The sequence below is a fragment of the Myotis lucifugus genome, unplaced genomic scaffold (genome assembly GCF_000147115.1).
Source record: "Myotis lucifugus unplaced genomic scaffold, Myoluc2.0 scaffold_17, whole genome shotgun sequence".
In the NCBI taxonomy this organism is placed as follows: Eukaryota; Metazoa; Chordata; class Mammalia; order Chiroptera; family Vespertilionidae; genus Myotis; species Myotis lucifugus.
The window spans coordinates 12,256,855-12,280,328 of NW_005871065.1; the positions used below are offsets into that span (position 1 = coordinate 12,256,855).

Below are 23,474 nucleotides of genomic sequence, written 5' to 3' on the forward strand. Positions count from 1 at the left end.
TAGAAAGTCTAGCAGCGCTGGACCAGCGTTCCCATAGAGCACCATGAGCTGAGGTGGTGGGCATCCCTGCCCCCTTCAGACAGGGCATGCGGTTCCCATTGCTCACAGGCACCTCCTAAACTAGGGGCTCTCGAGGAAGGAATCTTATGGTGTGTGGGTTGTTGTTTTTTTCCTTTTTGTTAATCCTCACCCAAGAATATTTTTCCCATTTATTTTTAGAGAGAGTGTAGGGAGTGAGGGAGAGAGAGAAAATACACACACACACCCATCCATATGAGAGAGAGACATCAATTAGTTGCTTCCCACAAGGGGATTGAACCTGCAACCAGGTATGTGCTCTTGACCCTTGACCGGGAATCAAGCCAAGGGCCCCTCAGTGTGTGAGCCAGTGCTCTAACCACTGAGTACATTGGCCAGGGTTATGATCTTTCATTTTAAATCCCTAGGATAGTGTCTAGTACATAGTAAGTGCTCAATAATTTTTATATTAAAAGGTAGCCAAAATGCCTATATTAATTATTAACTTGAGCTTACTGGCATGAAAAGGATAAGGGAAATGGGGAAGGAAAGGACTACTGCAATGAAATAATTCTTATTTTACTCTGAAATGACTTCTGTTAACATGCAATGCATATGTATTGTATTTAGAAAGGGTCCCCTTATTCCCATGACTTTGCAGGGGCTAACGTAAATCAAAAATATAAAGGTGCTTGAAGAGTAAAAATTAATGTTCCCAAATCATCGTTTCTGGAAAAAAAGGATTCTCTTTCAGGAAGACTTTTTAAAAATTTACTTATGCATTCCAGAGGAACTAATTTGTAATCTTCTCAGGGTGTGCTTATGAGCTAATACATTCATTTTTTTCACCAAAAAAATATAAATAAAAATGCCTATCATCGAGTATGCAATGCAGAGAATGGAAATTGGCACAGAAACTAATTACAGCTCACACAAAAAAATCTGCTATTCTGATGAATATGTGTTTTCTTAGTATTTCTGTTATTTCTGTTGGTAATTGCAGAAAATAGTTTTAGTGGGGCCAATTGTTATGACTGTCTATGTATTTCTTTTCTGGGTTATGAATAAGGCAGTGTTCCTGGCAAATATTTGGGGATCCATCTGGAAAGAGGGAATGATGAAAATGCCAGAAGATAAGCTTTTGTTGTTTGAATGCCTCTCCTGTTTTAAACTGTTAAATTAAAAAACATATCTGGTAGGGATTATGAGCCTTCCACTTATGCTTCTAGTTTTGAATGAACAAAAATCTATAGAGTACACAAATATTTACTTAGAGGAGAGGAACACAAAAAAGGCAAGAAACTGTGGACTCCAAGTTTGTTCGATACAGTTTAGGATCAATTCAGAAGGTCTGGTCCTCAACCAGCTGTTTCTCTCTGGAGGACCTTAGGGACATTCTTTGGCAGGCTGTATTTTGAATTTTTGAAAAATTCTGTTCCAGGGGATCATGTAGGCCCAAGGCCTGCAGTTGCCCCAGCTGTTAGGATAAGGAGCTTGATGGGGTTCAAGGAATGTGAAAGCGGAAGAGTTAATATACAAAGTAGCATGCAAGTGCCAGCATTTTATAGATTTATAGCCATGAATTTTCCAATAAATTTCACCATTTATTCTATAATGAGTTAAAAACCCTGCTTGCTACTGGCATGCATTTCAAATTTAAAACATATTTTCCTATTCAAGTAATGTAATAAATGATGCCTGGGACCTCAGGGGAGCCCTAAAACTCTTAACAAATTATAGAGTTGCCAAAATACTGTACATTTTAAACTAAATAAAAAAGAACAAAACAGAAAAAAAATAAATTTGTATTTAAAATAGATTAATATTTATGTTTAAGGCTTATTCTTTAGATAAAAAATTAATCAGAAGTAGTAAAACAGATTAGTAAAGAAATCATAAAGGTCTGTTTAGTCCATTACAGAGATTTTAAAGTTTTTTTTCTCTCTAATTTTATATAAAATTTCTTATCCCTTGACATAAGCGAATCATCATTAATATCAGCTATAGTTAAGGCAGTGCAAAAGGGATTTTTCCTCAGGTAACTGTACACTAATTGGAAAGGAAGAGGAGAATGAAATGGTATGGAAGAGAAGTAAAACCTTCAGTGAAATAACTTGAAGACAAAAGAACAAAAAATGGGAGTATGAGTGGGCTTGAGTCCCTCAAGAGAAGGTCTGGGCAGTCAGGTGCAGTATGGGATCTGCCCATTGGTGAAGGGACACAAAGCAAAGATAGGGTATTTGTTGGTGCTTCCTGAACCTAGGACCTAGCTGGTGGTTCTCAGACTATATCACCAGGGCTTACCATGGAGCCTGGCATGCAGCAGGGGTTCATAAGTATTTGTGGAATAAGTGAGTGAACAAAAGAATCCTGAGCCCTGGGGTAGTCTTCATGTCTTCACATACATGCATGTCTCCATTCCTCAGAGAAGGGCTGAGGTCGGGGGGAAAGGGCAGGGCAGGGGGAAAGACCAAGGTGCCCTGGTTTTCCATCAGTCCTTAGGAATATGGCTCAGCCTGGGGCTGTGCACCCTTCCTCAGTCTTGCTTCTCTACCCCTCCAGACTCTGAGGATACTTGCCGAGGTTTATCCTTGTACTTGAAGGTGAAATAGTCACAGACGGGTCAAGGCAACTTTTCCAAGAGGGTTCGGCAAGAACTGATCTCTGACCCAGTTGGGGCTACAAGAGAATGACTGAGCCAATCATGGTTAATATTTTAAAGTATTTTTCTATCATGACATTTTCCTTTTTAATCTTTAAGTCTCCAAGGTCCCCGGACCCCACATTTCTGCCAGCCAAGGTGGTTGGCCGGCTGGCCCCGCCCTGATCAGGGTGTTGGGGGCAACTGGTGGGATCAGGCTGGTTGGCTGCTGCAGTGCATGTCATAGCCACCGGTCGTTCTGGTCATCCTGGTCGTTCTGCTGTAATGGTCGCTGGGTTTCTATATATATAGATTTTAGAATTCTCTTCCTACTCCATTGAAAATAAGGAGGCAGAAGCTTTTCTGTGTCATATAAAATCAATTTCCTAGCTGCCATTTCTGCTTAGCACAATGTTTTTCTGCTATGTTCTTTAAAATGTCATTTGTTAGTGCGATTACAGAATGAATTCCCATCCACGTTTAATTCTTTAAAAACCATCTTTTGCTTTTAAAGGGTATAAAAAGCATATGGATGGGCATATTAAGCACAGCTACTATTTCCAAGGCCTGAGTGAAAAGGCGTACTTATGTTAATGGTGGATGTGTCTGAGCATACAAATCTAGAAATATTTTCAATTGCCAAAATCATCTCTTCTGCTGCAATAAGAATATAACTGAAAGAATAAATTACCATAGCAGCACTCCCCACCCAGGTTACCTTTCTGAGGTTAAATTGTTGCTCTTTGAATTGAGGTTATAAATATATATTGCCAGTCACAACACTCGGGCCATGATTGGATCAGCCAAAATATTTAGCCTTTTTCTCTGGCTCTGGCTCTGAATTAATTTGGAAAGTCCCCAATGCATCCAGGTGGGCTCCCTGGAGAATCAAACCCTATAAAATTACTTCTTATTCACTTACAGTAAAAATTCTTGCAATCAGTTCCTTATCGAAAATTGGCACCATGCTATGCATCACCTATTCAGGCCACCAAAGCACTGGATACCGAATACTGTTTGGTCACAAATATAAGAAATCATGTCAGAATTAGGCAGGGAAAGCTATTACACAGCCTTCAGTGGCTTGGGTCCTTGATGACTATTTTTTTTTTTTTACTCACCAGAGGATATTTTTTCTATTGATTTTTAAAGGCAGTAGAAGTAAAGGCGGGATGGACAGGAGAGGAAGAGAGAGAGAGAGAGAGAGAGAGAGAGAGAGAGAGAGAGAGACATAAATTGTTTGTCTCCTGCATGTGCCCCCAACAGGGCCAAGGATCAAACCTGCAACCCAGGTACCTGCCCTTGACCGGCAATCAAACCTGAGACCGTTCTGTGTGCAGGCTGAGGATCTAACCACTGAGCCACCAGTCAGGATGCATGATGAGTCTTTTAAAGGTAGAGGCAGGGAAGTCTTGAGAATGATAAACCAATCGGTGTTATGTATCAAACTCACATTAAACAGGATGCGACTAGCTGTCTCAGGTTTCTTGTCTATTTTTCCTTCCATGAGGTAAGACAAACTCCATGCAAAAAGGACACTCAGCTCAGTATACCATTGGCAGAGATGAAGAAAGCTCTGATTATTGCTAACTCTGTGTTAAACCATGAAAAAGTGATATATTTTTAGCAAATTTCAAAAATGCTGTGAACAGCTAACATATTTTTTCTACTATGTAAAAAAAGTGATAGGGCCACTCAGAGCACTTCTTGTTGGTATATTCAGTGTCCATGGCGGAGCAATCTGAGCCAGACAATGAGGCCAGGGATGGGAGCCAAGCGTGGAGGCCTCATGATGGGGCATCCTGGCATGCATTATGCCCCAATGGGAAAGCACACTATGGGTCAGAGAGCCAATATGCCTCCTGTCCCTCATGTAGGATGCCTCAAATGATGTCCCCAATGGAAGGTCTGCCAGTGGGTCAAATGCCTGGAGTGATGATGTCTCATAAGTCTCAGGCGTCCATGCAGCCTGCCTTACCGCCAGGAGTAAGTTATATGGATATAGCAACAGGTACACCATCAGGCACAAGCAACCAAAAGAATAAAATACCTAGGAATAAACTTAACAAAGATGTGGAGGACCAACATACTGAAAACTACAAGCATTATTAAAAGAGATTTAAAAAAAAAACCACACACACACACACAATGAAATGGAAAGATATTCCATGTTCATGGATTGGAAGAATCCGCGAACATGGAATGGCCATATTACCTAAAGCAATATACAGATTTCATGCAATCCCCATCAAAATTCCAATGCCGTTTTTTAAAGAAATCGAACAAGATATTGTGAGATTTGTATGGAACTACAAAAGACCCCAAAGAGCCAAAGCAATCCTGAGAAAGAAGAACAAAGCCAGAGGTATCACACTACCTAACTTCAAATTATACTACAGAGCTATGATAATCAAAACAGCATGGTACTGGCAGAAGAACAGACACACAGACCAATGGAATAGAATTGAAAGCCCTGAAATAAAACCACAGGTATGTGGGCAATTAATTTTTGACAAAGGAGCCAAAACCACACAATGGGGAAAAGAAAGCCTCTTCAATAAATGATGCTGGGAAAATTGGAAAGCCACATGCAAAAGAATGAAACTAGATTACAGTTTGTCCCCTTGTACAAAATTTAATTCAAAATGGATCAAAGACCTAAATATAAGATCTGAAACAATACAGTACATAGAAGAAAACATAGGTACTAAACCTATGGACCTTGGTCATAGAGAACATTTGTGAATTTGACACCAAAGGCAAGTAAAGTAAAGGCACCATTATGCTCACTGTGGAGGAGAGGGGCTTGAAGAATGCTGTCCGTTACACAGCGTATTTGGAAGGTGAGCTTGGAGCTGAGAGGCAGCGCATTGATAACTGGAACCCGCGGCGACTTCGGGAGCCCAGGAGGTTTGTATGGGTGCTATCCTTTTTGTAGAGAGGAGACAGCTGAGGCTTGGGGAACTTAAATTACTTGCTAAAGACCACAGATATAGCAAGAGGAGGAGCAACCCAAGTCCGTATGACTCCAGAACTCAAGTTCTTAACCACCATGCTGTATTATATGATTCATCATGAAAGATACTAGAATCCTTCTTAAAGGCCCTGTTCATTACAGGAAACTCTTTTCTAATAAGCTGTGGGTTTTGCTAGCATGCCATCGAAGTTTTTGTTTTGTTTTTTGCAGCCTTGAGAAGACATCTTTCTCTTCTCTTCTGCAGGACTCTGACTCTGACAAGAGGACCAGATGTGAAGAAAATAAACATGCCTCCTATAAAAGAATTAAAGATGACAAAGGACCAGGCACCAGTATCCATGAGGAACTGTTCAAGGACCGTGGTCATTCAGACTCAGGGAGAAGTGAGAAAGGAGTGATGACTCGATATGGGAAGGTTTTTCTCAACAGAAAGATTCCTCAGTTTTTCTCCTTTCCCCTGAGGTCGAAGTATGAGAAAATGAGCTTGCATTGAAACCAGACAGATTTCTGCTGAATGTAAAGAAGAACTGCTTAACCATTATGATGATGAAACACTAGAATAAACTTCCTTGTAAAGCATTAAAGTCTCCACTCCCAGAGACATTAAAAGAGAAAATCAAAACTACCTATCATAAATGATTTAGACATTCCTCTAGATGAAAATAACAGTTTCTCAAGGTCCCTCTGTGTTCCAGATTTCCTACACGCCTTAGTCATCTTTAATCCATCCTTGCCACAGAAATAAATGCCTTCCAAGGACAATGGGCCAACAAGGGACATTATTAATAAGAGTTCACAATTCCTGAGTGCTCCCATTCACTAAGTGCATTGTCGCTCTCATCCTTGCAATACTACAAGGTAAGCAATATTATTTTCAGTGAACAGACTCTGAGGCTCAGAGAAGTCAAGTAACTTATCAGAGGTCACACAGCAAACAGTAGTCAGAATTCTAGCCCAGGACTGTCTATGTACAGTCTGTATGACCTCATAGGCAAACCATGCCTTTTTAGTCTTTCAGCCGCTGCTTAGCTTACCCTCCACTTCTGAAAGCTCGCCGACACTCTCAAAATCTGCCGAGTCTAATGCATACAACCAATTAAGTACTGCATGCCTGGAGAATTAGCAAACAGGCCACAAATGAAAGATAGCTGATAACGATGCATAAAGAACACAGAAGTGAGAAGTTAAAGAACATGCACTAGATCATATCTGTATTACCCAGGCTCTCATGAAATAGCAAAGAATTGACTCGGTTGGCAAAATGAATCTGAAGGGAGAAATAAATGACACAGCCTGAGTCCAGCATGGGAAAGCTGCCCCTGATATTTTTGCAGTGGGAATGTGTGAAAACTGAACAACTGTAGCAATGCATTGTTTTATTCCGTGTGCTTTGGAAACCCAGCCCTCTGAAATCCACATCCCATTTGTTTCTCTGAGGGATTGGGTTACTGTGTTTTGATAACTAAAGATTCTTTCTTACTCCCTTGTCGTTAATCATTTGCATTTGAGGTCACAGAAGAAGGGAGTTAATCCTTTTAACTACTTTCCCAAGAAGCAGGGCCCATGAAGACTCCCCCGGCTGCACCACCTGGCCCTCTCAGCACCCCTGCTACTCCCTCTGTCCAGATGGCCTCAAGCTGGAAGTTACTTGTGAGAGCGCTGCATGAAATTTATTCCCCCAAACACTCTTTACTCACCTTGGAAGATTCTTACAAAGCACTTCCAAATGCTCAATCAACAAAGCATCGTCCCTGCTCTCCACCTCCTTCAATATTAAAATAAACAAATTATGTGCTGTGGACTTTGATACAAAGATGAATAAAAGACTTTCCTTGCTTTCAAAGAGTTCACAGCATAGTATAGAAGATCAAATGACAATAGCCACAATATGGAAAAAGAATTCCTATTCATTGTATATATGTGTAAATATGTAGATACGTATATCTACATACTTACATAGAGCTATATGATTATATTTTTGTTTGGTATATCTTTGGTTTTACCCATCTAATAAAAATAAATTTAGTTAAATTGAATAATGCCTTTCTACTAATGTGTTTGTCTGTTTTCCATGCCTTGTCTTTGTTTTATTAATGTTAAAACTATGTTATGTGGCAGATAGGTACTCAAAAATCATCAGATCTTTATTGTGGACTCCATCTTTTCTCTATTTAAATAACACTTTTGTTATTGTGTGCCAGTTTAGGGAACTACAACATATAGGCTTTCACTAAAATTTCATGAACCACCATCTTCTGCTCAGTTTATGAAATTTGCAATACCCTGTGGTAGGCAAATGCTAATCCCCAAAACATAGAGCCTCAGAATTGAAAATGTTATACTGAAAAAAAAAGAAAAATAAACAAACATGTTAATCTTTTTGTTTTGTGAGGAAGAGATAAATCTCAAATAACACTCAGTTATAAAACTCATCCGTGGGCGAACACTTCCCGCTGAGTCCTTCCACAGTGGTGTTCACAGCTAGGCCTTGGTGTTCTTCCTTTGAACATAAACAGTTTCACAGAACATCGATATCAGACAAGGTCACTTCATGACCAGGATAAAGTAGTCAAAAGACAAGACCACTTCCTACTTTTATCTAAGGACAGACAAAAACAAGGCCACCGTGCAACCACAAAATTATCAAACACCCCCCACCCCCGGTCCTGACTCAAATGAGTGACGGATGCTTTATTACTAATTACAGCTTTGCCCTCACTCGAGTCTTCCTGCCCTGTTGATAAGATTTATTAAGATAGCCAGTCACAGCCTTATTCCTGCTTCCAGGCAGCTTCCAATGGGAACACAGATTCTACCCCCACTCCTGCGGGGCTTCTCAGGGTCATCTCATTCACCATGCCTCTGCCACAGCTTCCCAGAAACAGCAACAAATCCTCACCAGGTTAACTTGCAGGGTTTTGTGTCTAAAAGCTGCTTTGTACCAAGACTTAATCTAAAAATCTTGAAATAAAATTTGCCAAGCACAGCTTTTTATTTATTCAACAATGTTAGCTAAAGCACCAAGGATTATAAAGAATCAAAAAGATGAGAACTTTGTGAGCTCGTAGATAGTCTTACTGCAAGGTTCTCCTGTAATGGGCCAGATAGAAAATATTTCAGTCTTTTGGGCCACACAGTCTTTGCTTTACTATCTCAGCACTGCTGGTCTAGAGAAAAAGTAGTCACAGAATGAGTGTGTCTGTGTTCCAATAAAACTTTATTTACAAAAATATGCATCAGGCTGAATTTGTCCTGTAGGCTATAAATTGCAGGCCCTTGATCTAATCCATCTCAGTCATTTCTACATAAATGTAGACCAAGTAATGTGACACAAAGAAGAAACAAGGTGACCCATGTACATATTGACCAGGACAGTCTGAGTACAGGCCTGGTGTCTTAGTATAATTATTAATATGCCCCTTTCACTCTCAAAGCGCCTTGGTTTTGGATAATAAATTATACAGTCACCCTTCATAATGCCATGCCCTTCACCTTATTTAAATCCCATATTATTGGTGTATTAACAGTGGCCCACAAATAATTTAAAATTGAGTAAATTTCTAGCACAGATAACATTAATGTCTAAAAATGACTAGAATTAGTTGAAAAGAACTATGTTACTCAAATGTTTAATAGCCTAATAGTAATCCATTTTCTAAAACTCAGTAATACTAAATAATGAAACAAAAGATTCAATATATTGTTGTTATATAACTACAATGCAATTATAACTATTGAAGAAAAACACTGAATAGTGTTCTTGTATAGACACGCAATCTTTCAAGAACACTAATAGCATGGACTATTTAGAAAGCTGTAGGCCCAATTTTAGCCAAGTTTTCTTTTTTTTTTTTTAATATATTTTATTGATTTTTTACAGAGAGGAAGGGAGAGAGATAGAGAGTTAGAAACATCGATGAGAAAGAAACATCAATCAGCTGCCCCCTGCACATCTCCTACTGGGGATGTGCCCGCAACCCAGGTACATGCCCTTGACCGGAATCGAACCTGGGACCCTTCAGTCCACAGGCCGACGCTCTATCCACTGAGCCAAACCAGTTTCAGCTTGCCAAGTTTTCTTAAGTTGTAACTTTAAAGTCTCTCCTTTGACATACTCCAAGAGCTTGCGTCATCCTCTCTGGACATTTTGCCTTGAGATTCTAACATTGTCTCAAAGTCAGGCATGACCATAGATAGAAGTATTTTCTAGCCTTGAATGTTAGAGCAAAGCAGCCAGTTCTGAGCATTCGAGCTAAGTGGGGGCCATGGGGCTGCATTTCTTTCTTGTGCCCCTGACCCCTTCTCCAGCCTGAGTCATGCCTTTATATTGGCTCCAAGTCTCAAAGACACATGGGTAGTGATGTGTACACTCATTACAAGACGCGGTCAACCCATTGATATGTACTGAATGCTTGTAGAGCCCAGAATGTATATGTTGGTGCTCTAATATCCAGTGTGCTGGGATTTGGAGATGGGATTTGGGGGAGCTAATTAGGTTTAGATGACGTTGAGAGGGTGGGATGCTCATGATGGAATTAGTGGTCTTATAAAGAGATACCAGAGAACCATCTCTCCCTCTCTTTCTCTCTCCTGCTCCCCCCCCTCCCAAGTCATCTGCAAGCAAGGCAGAGGGATCTTGCTGGCACCTTGATCTTGGACTTGCCAGCCTACAAACTGTGAAAAATAAATGTCTGTCATTCAAGCCTACCAGTCTATGGTGTTCTGTTACAGCAGCCTGAACAGACTAAGATATCCAGCATCCCACCAACAGCATCTGTGAATGAGTTGGCCATAACCTGTTCTTTGGCAGAAATTGGATGAATTTGGTCCTTACTGATGAAGCATGAGGTTTTAGTTGGGACTTTTAGTGATAACATGCCTGGGGCATTTTTTAACGTTCAAAAGGATTTACGGTTTTAAATAGCTTTGAAAAGTTTTGCCGAGCGTTAGATTTATGTTTTGGGGGGAAAATTACATTTGGGAAGTAATTTTACACCTAGATAAAATATTTCATCTTCATAACAGAGATATTTGGAATAAGTTTGGGGGACCATTTCAAATGAAATGATAAAAGTTTATTTCATAGTTAAAAATACTGTGAACATTTTTAGCTTATCCTAGGAAACTTGAGCCTGAGGCTTACAAATCAGTCAGTTGTCATATCATCTGCCCAAAATAAAATCTTATCTTTTGAGACATCTGTGTAAGTGGCTGAAATGATGAAGGACATACAATTATTCATTGCTATTGTTCCCAGTTTGAATAGCAAAGTAGGAGCAAAATAGTCTTATTTAAGATAATCAAGTAAAATCAGATTATAGAATTTATAATGTATAAAATAGGCTTTTTTTTTTTACATTTTCCATAGGTCACGCATTTTAACATATTTTAAGCTACTTGAGAGAAAGGATTAGAGTTTTGTTTAAAAATTTTATGGTAGCCTGGCCGGTGTGCCTCAGTGGATTGAGCATCATCCTATGCACTGGTCACCGATTTGATTCCAGTCAGGGCATGTGCCTGGGTTGCAGGCTTGATTCCCAGTAGGGGGCGTGCAGGAGGCAGCTTATGGATGTTTCTATCTCTCCCTCTCCTTTCCTCTCTTTTTAAAATCAGTAAAAACATATTTTTTTAAAAAAGAGTTTTATAGTAATTCCTTGGTTACTCCAAGAATCCTGGCTGGAATTGACTGCCCAGCACAGCTCTCAAAAAATTCTTAACTACCAAAGGTTTCATCTAAATTATCTATCAGTGCATATGTCGGAATGCATTAGTAAGTCAATGCACATTTCTCAGGTCCTCCAGGAATTTTAATACCGAACAAATATGTCAGACTAAGTGTGAAGGCGCTGGCACAAAGCACTGAACATTCTAGTCTAGACCACAGGTCTGTGGGTTAAGAGGCAGAAAAACAAGAAAAGGGCTAGCAGGCCAATCAAATAAAACCTCTCACCTCCTAACTCTGGAAGGTAAAACAGGGCAGGACACAGCAACAGCATCTCCCAGTTTACCTCATCCCCAGCCTGGAATCAGTGCGGACACTCACTATCTAAGATCCTGAGGAAGGAAAAGCTTAAAAATATTCTATCATAAATATATCTACTTATATAACTACCTTTTGTTTGACCTTTATGTTGTTTCCAGGTTGCTTCACTATCATAAATAATGCTGAAATAATATCCTTGGATGTGAATTTTTTAATTTCTTCCTCTTACATCCCCCCTCTCGAGCGGGCAGTGTTTACTGAAGGGAAATTCAGGAAAGTAAATCAGTGCCTTGGGAGGAAGGATGGTATGCAGATCAATGTGATGGAGACAGCTGAGTGCCCACCAAAACCGGTTCTCACCTTGAGCACATGGCCAGACTATATTAATGAGTCTCCCCCTCAGTCATGTGTGACCATATGACTAAGGTCTCAACAATCCAACCTGAGAAAGTGAGATCTACTATCTCCATAGAGCCTGAATCTTATGACAGTGCCTTGACTCCCACCACTCTTACTTTCCTTCTTGAAAACTGAAACCTCCCGGAAGAATTCGTGTAAGTAGAAGAGAGAGTCAACCCCCACCTCAGCCCATAGACTTGAGGCCTCTGCTTCTTCATGAGTATTAGAAAGGAAGCATGCACTCTGTGTCTGCTTCTCATAAGTTCTTCCGAATGGAAGGGGGTTGATTTATCTGATCGGGGAAGTTAGGCACAAGATTCACTCTTCACATCTGGCCTGGTCTGGCAGCTCTCATTCTGGGTACCATTCTATCTTCAAGGTGTACATCTTCTCTTTAGTCACTCCTGCACCTCTCTAACAAAAATACCCGGGTCAGAGGTCAGGGCTGCCCTTCCTTGGGCAGGTCTGGATTCTGTAAGTGCCCTTCCAAAATCCTCTCTTTAGACACAACCTTGTATAGCAGCAGACTTCCAGGCTAGGTTGGGAGGGGTGGGGGGGGATAGTTGAAAGCTCTTTTATCACGTCAGGCCCAACATAGTCTCTATTCAAATCACTGGATTTACTGTATTATGATCTTCACCTGACTTCTGGGTTGATCTCTCAATTTGGTTTGGAACATTCAGAGAAAGAAGGATATAGTTGTTTGGCACCTTAATAGCTAAATGGGAGGGTAACACCACAAGGAAATATCACAAGACCCAATAAATATATATTTAATTACATCACCTCTGCTTTGAGAAATACGAATTTGGACTCATTAGGTATAGTCATTCTGGAGGATTCTTTGACGTTGTCTATCAACAATATTCAAGTAGCTGGGTTGACGTTGTCTATCAACAATATTCAAGTAGCTGAGACCATTACAGGTCCTGCACAAAGCCAGGGTCATTTCTCAGCTCTCCTAACATCGAAGTGAGGCCACATGACTCCCTCTCACCAGTGGGACGTGAGCGGCCACGTGACTCCCTCTCACCAGTGGGATGTGAGCGGCTGGAGGAGCATCATGTCTATGCTATGGAGTTTAAGGGATGTGCTTTCCTCACCTGTTGTTTCCCCTTCCTGGGGCCTGAAGCAAACTGGAATGATAACACCAGAGACCTTATCTTGATGATGGTAGAGCTCAATATGGCTAGAGAAGAGGTGTTACAGGGCAGTGAAAAACCAGCAAAATTCCAGGGCAAGAGGAATAGGAAAACTGAGACAGGGAAATTAAAACAAGGCCAAACAGAGTGGGCAATTTGCAGCTGCCTTGTAAATAACAAGCCATTACCTTCCTCAAACCAAGGACACTTGAGAGCAAGTGGGAAAAAGCCTCCCTGACAAGAAAATGCAGGAAAGGAGGGGGTAGGGGGGTGGGAAAGGGCAGTTTTACTCCCTCAGCAGAGAAGCCAGCAGTCTCAGGCTTGGCAAGATAAAATTGCCAGGTGCTTCTCATGAATTCTGGGAGGGACACAACAAAGTAAAAAGGGACCTTGAGAATTAATTTGTACCAAAATATTCAGCAGAGGAATTTTGAAACCTATAGACAGGAGGATATATAACACCTCAACCCTCCACCAAACTCACTCTTCAGATTAGCTAAGAGCCTGTCTGTGCATCATAAGCCAGATGTAAATATTTGCTTGCCTTGCTTCTTCAATACATATGCATGTTTTACTTTTTAATAAATTACTTTTGTAATAAATGGGCCTTATCACAACACAATCACCTGGAGTTTTCTCATTTAAATTAATTTATATGGAGAAAAAGAATCCAGGTTGATGTCTCTACATCCTTGACAGCACTTGTTATTGTCTGTCTTTTTTATTGTAGCTATTCTAGCAAATGTGAGCAGCATCTCATTGTGGTTTTGATTTACATTTCCCTAATGGTTAATGATGTTGAACATCTTTTCATGTGCTTGTTGGTTATTTGTATATCTTTTTTTAAAAATGTATTTTATTGATTTTTTACAGAGAGGAAAAGAGAGGGATAGAGAGTTAGAAACATCGATGAGAGAGAAACATCGACCAGCTGCCTCCTGCACACCCCCCACTAGGGATGTGCCTGCAACCAAGGTACATGCCCTTGAATGGAATCAAACACAGGGACCCTTTAGTCCACAGGCCGACACTCTATCCACTGAGCCAAACCGGTCAGGGCTGTATATCATTTTTAGTAAAATATCTGTTCTTAGTCCTTCGTCCATTTTTAAGTTAGATTATCATTTTATTATAGAGTTGTAAAAATTCTTTATATTGTCTGAATAGATTTTCAAATATGACTTGCAAAAAAAAGAACCCAGGTTGGGGACAGTCCTCTCTCTCTGAGTCAGGCAGCTGCCCAGGAACCCTCTCTGGTGTCTGTGAGAGGTGCCTGTAACAGAGGGAATTAGCAACACCCACTTTGAAATCTAAGAAATAAAGTTGCACTGTATTTGAGCCATTATACCTTTTTAGTCTATTTATTACAGCAGTTAGCCCACCCTAATAATAGAAAAGTGTAGAATTGTAGCCATAATTCCCTTTATAGGCTTTGGTCCAAGGAAATAATTACAGATACTCAAAAAAGTTTATGTCCAAGGATGTTATTACAGCATTACTTATGATAGTGAAGCAACCTGGAAACAACCCAAAGGTCAAACAAAAGGTAGTTAAGTAAGAAACTATATTTATGATAGAATATTTTTAAGTTTTTTAAATAAAATTTAAATCAAAGGATATAATAATAATTTTACAAGCAGTTAATTAACACTTGTAAACTAGTTACTATTTTCCAGGCATTGTTCTAACCACTTTAATATTCACAAGAACCCCATTATCTGCATTTTATGGCTAAGAAAACTGAGGCACAGAGGTTAAATAACTTACCGAAGGTCACACAGCCAATAAATGGCAGAGCTAAGACATGCACATACTAGTATACTGATATATAAAAATATATAATAGATATGAAGATTAAAAAGAAGAGAGCAATACCTGCTGGTGTGTCTCAGTGGTTGAGTGTCTATCTATTAACCAGAAGGTCATGGTTTGATTCCCAGTCAGGGTATTGAGTTGTGGGTTCAATCACCATCAGGGGATGTGTAGGAGGTGGCTGATCAATGATTCTCTCTCATCATTGATGTTTCTATCTCTCTCTCCATCTCCCTATTGATATATTTTTTAAATAAAAATATATTTTAAAATATATTTTTCTCGATAAAAAATATATTTTAAAAAAGGAGAGCAAAATAAATATACATTCTCATCCCTATTATTTTGTATGAGTGGGTTGTTTCCATTGAGAGTCATTTATGCATTTATTTAATAATTCATCCATCCATTCAAAAATATTTATTGAGTGTTTGCTACATGGCAGGCACTGCTCTTGAGAAGTAAACAAGACTGACCCCATAAACCTCCCATTTAAGTGAGAGAAACATAAAACACAAATAAATCTATATAAATAAAAGCCTAATATGCTAATTGTCCCTCTGACCATTCAACCGTTTGACCAGTTGCTATGACGTACACTTACTACCAGGGGGCAGGCGCTCTAACTGGTAGGTTAGCTTGCTGCTGGGGCCCGTCCGATGGGACTGGGCGAGATGGGCGGACATGCCCTGGAGCCCTCCCGCCATCCCTCCCTGGCCCGGATCGTGCACCAGTGGGGCCCTTCAGCCTGGCCTGCGTCCTCTCACAATCCGGGACCCCTTGGGGGATGTCGAAGAGCTGGTTTCGGCCTGATCCTGCAGGCCCGGCCGAGGGACCCCACTTGTGCACAAATCCGTGCACCAGGCCTCTAGTATGTAATAAAATGTTGGCTTGAGAAGTTCTATGAAGTAAAGCCTGGAAAGGGGCTAGAAATTGATGGAGGAGTGGCACACACTTCTTAAGGATCATCAGAAAGGCCTTTCTAAATCATCTGGCATATGAGCTCGTCAGCTCACAGATTTAACTGGTATATATTTTGCCAATTTGAATCTTAAAATATCTCCTCTCAAGAAAGTGCATGGGAATCACCTTGAATGCTTGTTTAAAATGCAGGCTCCAGGCCTAAACCCCAAAGATGATACAGGTCTGGCAGGGGGTGGCTCAAACACCCAAGATGATTCTGATGGAGGTGGTTGATAAACAATCTTTCCGAAAGGTTATCAGTCATCTAAGGGAGCATTTACCAAAAGCAAAAGGCAGTCTTCACTCTAGTATGGTCAACTGGTAATCTCGGTAAGTAGGACAATGATTTGCAATTGTGAATGAATCAGTGGTTGTCTGTCACCATAAACAGCCTCTGCCCAATAGAGTTGTATGTCACCCTTCAACATACCCACGTTTAAGTTATTTCTCAATCACAAAGGACTGTAAAGCCAAGTTCATAATGTTAGCGCCAGAAAGTGATTAACTGAAGGAAGTGCCACTGACGAAATCACAGGAAGACAGGTAATCACTTGAACTTATCGCCACACCTGCTACACTGCATAAGAACACTTTGGTTTCACACCCAAAGTGAAAGAATAACTTAAAATCCCATAAATAATACATTGAAGAGAGAAAAGTTGTTCTAATGCGGTATCTGGAGAGGCCCTGCTAAGATAAAAGGCTCTGTTCAGTGTTTATCTTGCTGGCAGAGAACAAGGCAGGCAGTGAGGCACAGTTGTAATTGACCCCCAAAGCTCATATAAGACATGAACCAAGGGGGGAGGGAGGGAAGCCACTTAAAAGCCTCATAACAGAAAGAGTGCAGTAAGGTAAAAGTCAAGCAAATCTGCAATTCAAGTGATATAAAAACATGTTTGATTCAATAAACTGATGCACTGGATTTGTATGAAATTCAACCTTTCGTCCTAGTATATTTGGCAAAGCAGAAAAATAAACTTGAGACGAAAACTTTAACATCCTGTCTCTCGTAGACACACAAAAGGACACAATTAACCAGAACAGCTGGTTACAAAGCTATATTGAAACCTCTAGGAAACCAGTACATTCCACTACTAAGCCTAGAAGCTGAAATCTACTATAAATATTGAATTTGTAATCTAAGATTCTTATTAATTCTGGTCAAAGCAAAGTCTGGTCTTTTTAAAGGAGCATACAGTTAGTGTTAGAGCATTCATTTGATGATTCTCGTGTGCCCAGACATTTAAAACTGCCTTCTGACCAAAATTCTATCATCAAACATAAAAAGAGAGAGAGACTGCCATTTGATAAAAGGCCTGATGCAGAAAATTATATTTAGTATTGAAACAGTCAATTCTTATCTATAAGAATCAAGAAATAAAACAGAGCAAGATAGTTAATAATCCGCTTTGATATTCATAATATGTCATAGATTCATCTTGTCAACTGTTTTCTCTTGGAAAACTACTACCTTTAAGATATTTTTCACTTTTTTTTTTAAATAGCACATTTACAATGAATAGGATTGGCCCAGAGAAGGTGTCAGGATAAATCACTTTGAGATTTAAAGCTCAACCTTGATAATCTGGAATCAGAACATGAAAGTTAAATACACGCCCCCCACTGGGGATGTGCCTGCAACCAAGGTACATGCCCTTGACCGGAATCGAACCTGGGACCCTTCAATCCGCAGGCCGACGCTCTATCCACTGAGCCAAACCAGTTAGGGCTTCACTTTTTTTTTTTTAAATAGCACATTTACAATGAATAGGATTGGCCCAGAGAAGGTGTCAGGATAAATCACTTTGAGATTTAAAGCTCAACCTTGATAATCTGGAATCAGAACATGAAAGTTAAATACAGAGCTTCTACTACCATCCTTGATAGGGTACCTACAAGACTTGCCCTCCCACCAAAAACAACTATAAAACTAAATAGAATATAGGAGGCCATTTGCTTTCAGGCGATGAAAAATAGGCAGCACAGAACTAGGATCCTTGAGAAGAGGAAACTCACAAAATAAGTCCCACAATAACCCCAGTTTTCTGCCTGGGAGCATATTTTTTCAGAGGCCAGGAAGTCGAGTCCAAGGAAAGAGCAGTTTCAATGAACTGAGAAGAACAGAACAGAGTTCTAGAATGCTGAGGGAGCAGGAATTTGCAGGGCAGGCTATTTCCTGATAGTGGGATTAGAGAAGCACAGAGGGTCACCCCATAAATCAGCAAAGGCTTGAGTCCTTGGCCATGGGTTGTACCATGCCAACATCTGTAGGACACATCTGCGAGGCAAGACTCTAGGAAGCCTAGAGAAGATCCCAGCCTTAGGGCTGGGACCTGGATGGTGAGAGCGGAGGATACCGAGAGCTGAGAGACATTGGAGCTCCAGTCCAGACAGGGTAGAGTTTGCTCACTAAGCGGCCACACCCTGGAGTAAGAGGCATGCCCCATGACTAAAATAAAAGAGATTCTCCTAATGAAGAAGATAAAGAAGACTAACAGGACAAAAGGACTCACCTTTCATATAACTGGCTAACAAAACAAAACTCAATGCCCCTTAAACTCACTGTATGGGTTTAACAGCAGAATGTAAGCAGCAAAAACAAGTGCTTACATTTAATGACAGATCAATAGAACTTTTACAATGTGAAGATCAGAGATAAAGAAAATTGGAAAAAGTAAATGCAGAGTCAATGACCTGTGGGGCAACATCAACAGTCTAAATATAATTTGAGTTTCAGAAAGAGAGAGAGAGAGGGAAAATGGGGCAGAAATACATTTGAAGAAATGAGAGTCACATGTATTTGGTGAAAAACAAAGACTTACAGATTTAAGAAGCTAGGGGACCCTAAGCTTTGAATAAAGATAAAGAACAGCACACCTAGGCTCCTTGTAGTCAAAGTACTGAACGAAATGACAAAGAAAAAAATCTAAAAAGTATTCAGGGGAAAAAAGACAGTTTTTTTAGGAAAAAAAATAAGAAGGTACACAGACTTGTCATGAGAAATTATGAAAGTCAGAACTTTACATCTTTACTAGAGGCCCAGGGCACGAATCCGTGCACCTTGAAAGGAACTGTGGGCCCCGAGGCTGCGGTGGGCACAGAGGCAGTTCTTGGCACATCTTCTGTGCACCTGCCTGGCCCCTCCCTCCTCAGCCCCCAGGTCCCCTGTCTGCCAACAGCCCTGCTCCCACCGCCGCTCCCACAGCGCTGGCCCCACTCGCACCTGCTGACGGCATGGAGCAATTGGGGCCAGTGCCAGCAGCGGACGTGAGCGGCAGCTGTTGCCCTGATTGCCCCTCAGGAGCAGGGGGAGGTGGAGAAGCCCTCAAGGGCAATCAGGTCTGACAGCCGCTGATGGCGCCGAGTGATCAGGGCTGGCATGGGCAGCAGGTGTGAGCACCTGGCAGGACCGTGGTACACGGGAGCAAAGAATTTTCAGTAACCACCAGAGGCTCACCCTGAAGACAGCGACTGGCGCCCTGCCTTGGTCTGGCGCCCTTGCTCACCTGCTCCACCATCCCGCCACAGCTGATGCCCACCATGTTCCATGTGCGCCCCCTGGTGGTCAGCGCACGTTATAGCGACTGGTTGTTCAGTTGTTCAGTTGTTCTACTGGTTGGTCTATTTGCATATTAGGGTTTTATATATATAGATAGTTCTTAAAGATATAAGTTTATATCTTTATAGCACTTAAAAAACTGCTATTCTAGAATTTAACATTCATTGAAAATATCCCTCAAAAATGAAAACAAGATAAAAACATTTTCAGAAAGAAAATAGCTGAAAGAATTAATCAGCAGCAGACCTGCACTGCAAGAATGAAATTGCTACCAAAGGAAATTATGATCTTCACAAATAAAGAAATGGTAAATATGAACAAATATTCTTTTCTTTCAACTTCTTTAAAGAGAATTAAGTGATTAAAATAATAATAATAAAGTGGGACACATAACATGTAGAGTATAATGTATGACAAAAATAGCAAAAGGGATACAATTGGTAAAATGAAAGTATTATGCACTGTAATATGTTCACTATATTCTGTGATGTGATATATGTGACATCATATGCAAAGTTAGATGGTAATGTTAATGATGCTTACTGTAAGCCTAGAACAATCACTGAAAAAATAAAACAAAACAGAGAGACAGACATAGTTAATATACTAATGGAATGAATAAAATTATTACAATTGCACGCTTACTAAATGCTAGTCCCTACGCTAAGTACTTTACATATGATACCTTATTGGTACTAAAAGAAAAAAAAAGCAGTCCATCCCATTTCAAAGCTGAGCTGTAGAGAGGCTTGTTGACTTGCCCGTGGTAATTTGAGGTGATCACTGAAGTGGAACCCAAGTAGCACAGAATGCAGAATCTCCACCATCAAAGCCTGTGCCATCTATAGCTTTATCTCAGCTCTTATTTTCCCTCCCATGCCACTTCCCTCTTTGGAAAGGATGTCTATGGTTATGGCCTGCCGAAATATATAGCTTGTGAAACTAATCAGTTAGGTTTATCAGCAGAAAAGGAGAGGTCTGTCACTCGAAGATTGAAAGCAGGCTAACCCTCTGACAATGGAAGCACCATGTGTTATTCCAGTGATGCCTCTTCTGCCCAACTTAGCCACACATGACCACCCAAAACACCTTAGGAAGAAATGAATCAGGGGCGCAGAATATAATCTGCTCTTCTACAGAATGTCCATTTTGGCAACTCGACCCCTAAATGAGCTCTGTGCATCAAAGAAGGGCATTCACTGTAACAGAAGTGTTTTCTGTCACTTGCGTTCTGGCCAAGAGTCCACCAACCCTGCTTATCAAACAGAATGCGTCTCAGAAGGTCATGAACAAAGTCTCCCTTAATGATTGGGCACAGATGATTATTACATAAGTACTCGTGGCTGGCTGTGGGAATGCTGAAGGCTGGTGTACACGAAACAACCTTAGAGACTGGTCTCAGGCTTATAAATGGAAAATAATACCACATTTGTCCTGTTGAGCAATCATTTTGTTGCCAACAGAATACAGTTTATCACCAGCAGAATACAGACTATGTTAGGAGAAGACAGGAACTGCATTATAGTTTCTTGATGATTCCGTCTTAGGGACTCAAACTAATGATCAGACAACTGTGCTCTGAATTAATACAGGTAGAATATAATCACATTTCCTTCAGCGTTACATGATCACTGTGCAGGTAAGTGAAGCATAGATATGTGATGTAATTAATTTGTAAACAATTGGGATTCAGGTCTAGAAAATATTATTCTCGAGAGTTTGAGATCTCTAAGCAGAAATAATCACTTGCATTACATCATTGCACATATCACAAGTCAGAGAGGAATGATGACATGGCGATTCCTCAGTATTTCAGCAGAGATGACTGTGAACTACTTTTAGGAAATGCTTGGCTGTATAAGAACTGCCAGCTTTGAAATTTCACTTTAGGGAAGAAAAATGCCATTTTGCTATCTATCTGGCTCCATTCTTCCAACTCATTAACCCCAATTACTCAAGAGAAGTCATTATCTACTTATTCTTGAAGAGATGTAAGAAGAGTTGAGGACTAAATAACTTTGGGTTTTTTCCCTCTCCCTATTATTTTACAAGTAATAATAATGGCTTTCTAAAAGGGTGAACTTTTCCTAAAAACAGGTGATCTACTTTTTCTATAAGCAGAATTTTCTTCTCTGGAAATTTTATAGAAATAGAATCGCAATATGTCTAGATTCTTTCACTTGGTAAAATGTCTTTTAGGTCTATTGCTGTTGTAGCATGTATACGTCATTCTTTCCTTTTTACTGGCAAATAGTATTCCACTGTAAAAATATACCACACTTTGTTCTCCTAGTCACCAGTTAATAGACATTAGAATTCTCTACATACAAGATAATGTTGTCTGAAAGTTAAAAAAAAAAAGTTTTACTTTTTCTTTTCAAATCTAGATGCCCTTCCTTCCAACTTCCTTTTCTTTCCTTCGCCTCCCTTTTTCTCCCCCTCTTTTCTTTCTCCCTTTTCTCTCCTTTTTCCTTCTTTCTTTCCCTCTTCCTTCCTTCATTCTTTTTTATTATTACACTAGGGACCCAGTGCACGAATCCGTGCACTTTGAAAGGAACTGTGGGCCGCGCACTTTGAAAGGAACTGTGGGCCGCGCGAGGCTGCAATAGGCACAGAGGCGGGTCTCAGCCCCTTCCACCGCGGCCCCCGGTCCCCTGTCTGCTGGCAGCCCTGCTCCCGCCACCACCGCTCCCAATCACTGATGATGCTGGCACAGCTCGCACCCGCTGAAGGTGCAGAGTGATCGAGGCCAGCGCGAGCAGCAGGTGTGAGTGGGGCCAGCACTGTCAGCTGGTGTGAGTGGCAGCTGCTGCCCCTATTGCCCCTCAGGAGCAGGGGGAGGTGGAGAAGCCCTAAGGGGCCATTGGGGCCAGCAGTCTCTACTCGCACCCGCTGATGGCATCAGGCACTGGCAGTGGGTGTGAGCAGTGGCTCTGGCGCTGGCAGCGGGTGTGAGCAGGGCCGGCATCGGCAGCAGGTGCAAGTGCCAGACAGGACTGCGGTGTGTGGGAGCAAAGGATTTTCAATAACCATCAGAGGCTCACCCCGATGACAGCTTCCAGCTCTCCACCATGGTTTGGCTTCCCTGCTCACCTGCTCCACCATCCCGCTGCAACTGACATCAGCCATGTTCCACGCACACGCCCTGGTGGACAGCACACATCATAGTGACTGGTTGTTTGGGTTGTTTTGGTTGTTCCGCAGTTTGGTCTATTTGCATATTAGCCTTTTATTATATAGGATGTCCTGGAACTTCCAATACAATGCTGAATAATATGGTGATAGTAAACATCCACATCTTGTTCCTGATCTTTAGAGAAAAGCATTCTGTCTTTCATGATGAAATATAATGTTAACTATAGGTTTTTAATAGGTACTGTTTACTGGATTAAGGATGTTCACTTCTATTACTATTTGTTGAGCTCATTTATATATATATATATATATATATATATATATATATATATATATATATAATCAAATTTGAAATGTTTTGTTCATTATTTCTTCAAATATTTTTCTGCCTCTTTCTCCTCTCCTTTTGGGTTTCCTATTACTCATATATTGATAAACTTGATGTTCTCCTACAGACCTCTGAATGTCTTTTCTGTCTGTGTCCTTTAAATTGAATACATTTAATTGATGTATCTATAAGATCAATGATTTTTCACTTTGCCATTTTAATTTCGCTGTTGAATCTAGGGGTTTTTTTGTTTCAATTAATAGCTTTTAGCACTAGAACTTCCACTTGATTCTTTTTTCAAGTTTTTGTGTTTATTGGTATTTACTATTTGAGACACTACCTAACTTTTTAAATTTCTTAAACATGGTTTCTTTTAGTTCTTTAACATCTATATAACAGCTGACATCTTGACATCTTGGTCTGCTAAACACAACATCTGAGTCTACTCAAGGATAATCTATGCGGTTTTCTTCCCCCGAGTGTGGGTTACACTTTCCTGTTTCTCTGTGTGACTCTG

The 23,474-nt window shown here is 40.5% G+C and overlaps 1 pseudogene; it reads left to right on the forward strand.

Moving 5' to 3' along the window:
• Nucleotides 1–5,441: 5,441 nt before the first annotated feature.
• Nucleotides 5,442–23,474, forward strand: part of LOC102443268 — a 54,961-nt pseudogene continuing 36,928 nt past the window's right edge.